Here is a 1,759-nt window from a genome sequence, read left to right as displayed (position 1 = left end):
CGATTTTGCAATGTGTAACAAGGAGTTAGCTCAGTGGGTGGGGATTTGGGAAAGGTAAACAAATGGGAACTCAGGGTCGTTTTGATGTTTTATGCAACGCGACACTTTCTTTCCGCGGAACTCGCAGCAGGGTGATCCAATCAGAATCGAGTCTACCAGGGGCGTACACGGGTGATTACCTCTCATGCTTGCACCCAGGTCCAGTATATTTAAATGTTACTCAAAACGCGGACACAGAACATGTAATTTCACGAATGGATATCGCTAGAGTGATGGATGGAAACGAGATCGAATTAATAAAGGGTGTAAATCAACCAAATAATCCTAAGTACTGCCTGTTTTCGAGTTTTTACATTATGTTGGGGTGTTTATTTTTACATAAGTGGTTTTAATTGTGACGTCACATACTTTTACATAGGCATACTTGCGGTTAATGTTATTGTTTGACACGGGACTTAACTGGAGCTGCTACAGACCGCACGATCGGTGGACAATCAGACGGACACATAGATGTTGTTGTTCCAAACGGCAAACCCGGATTCACAACAGGCGTCTTCCGGCGTCCCGGAAGCACCCGATGCTTGCTGGTTGTGATTCCGGACTTGTGCAGTCGGAGGAGCCTTGTACCACCGGATGGTTTTCGTCCGTAACCTCAAAACGGCAAGGTTATGTTGCGGGCCTGATTCAACCGGATGGTTTTTACTGATAACCTTGAGCAAGGTTATGTTTCGGGTTTTCTGTCTGGGTTTCTTGGTTGTTTTTAGATGTTGCCGTGTGTTTTCAGCTGGATAATTAGCCGATAAAATAAGAAAAGGCCCTCTTGGACCTGTCAAGGGTTAGATACCAGTCACATTCGAGCTTGCATTGTCCACGTGATTTACAAATTTAGTTTGTCGATTGTTTGATTATTTACCTTTTCTTTGTTGCGTTTGTTGTTTAGTTCAGTTCACACTATTTATGTTCTTTTAACAATTCGTCATCTATAACATTAATTACATTTAAGTTTTAACATGTGCTTGTTCACGTTTTTATGTTTTTGTTTACTAACCGTACTAATTTACTAATAACCGCACCGTACTACTTTTTGGTGTTTGTAATACGTGTACTTTTTTGTAATTTTATTTACTCTAGAATAAGTTTAGAAATATATTAATCAATTTACACCACAAATTTCAACTAACTATAAAAATTTACATTTACTTCACACGACGCGCACATGTTTCCTCTAACGAGATCACAGACAGAAAGAACATGTTCTGCAGTGAGGATATTTGCGAGACTCTACTTTCAATGGACCGACACACATACATACATATTCGGAAGCAAATTTACACGGTGCGTCGTTCTCTGGGTGCACACACTTCCCCGTGACGTCCCTGGTTGAACACGACGCCTATGGATCACTCAGAGAAAGAGAGTGCCTGTGTGGAATGACAGTTGGGTTGGGTGATGTTAGCCGTTATTTTGGGTGACATTTGTTGTTTTTTCCGTAAAGGACAGGGATGATTCGATTTTGTGGCGGAGCCACACAAAAATATATGTAACGGAAGGTTACAAATGACAGTCGCTCAGAAAAATGTCATCGAATTATTCATCTCGATAACATTTTTGACTTGCGACAGTCGAAGATTCTGTTGGTCCTCTGACTGTCGGAATGACATTTTTGAATTTTCGATTCCGTGACTGTCATAGAAAATTTTTAAAAATGTCATGGTTTTGACAGTTATGACATTCATTGGCCACGGCCAAACTGGCCGGT

At 40.9% G+C, this 1,759-nt stretch overlaps 1 long non-coding RNA gene across 1 annotated transcript; it reads right to left on the bottom strand.

Annotated features, from left to right (window-relative positions):
* Positions 1–405: 405 nt before the first annotated feature.
* On the bottom strand, positions 406–1,269 carry LOC129741741 (uncharacterized). The gene is made up of 4 exons (XR_008736484.1): positions 1,195–1,269; positions 1,049–1,127; positions 914–980; positions 406–826 (listed from the first exon to the last, which is right to left on the bottom strand). It is a non-coding gene; the product is annotated as an uncharacterized LOC129741741 (long non-coding RNA).
* Between the last annotated feature and the right edge of the window lie 490 nt (positions 1,270–1,759).

Source organism: Uranotaenia lowii, chromosome 2 (genome assembly GCF_029784155.1).
Source record: "Uranotaenia lowii strain MFRU-FL chromosome 2, ASM2978415v1, whole genome shotgun sequence".
Taxonomy (NCBI): Eukaryota; Metazoa; Arthropoda; class Insecta; order Diptera; family Culicidae; genus Uranotaenia; species Uranotaenia lowii.
Note: the sequence above shows the minus strand (reverse complement) of the source record. Positions and strands in the feature narration are given on the sequence as shown.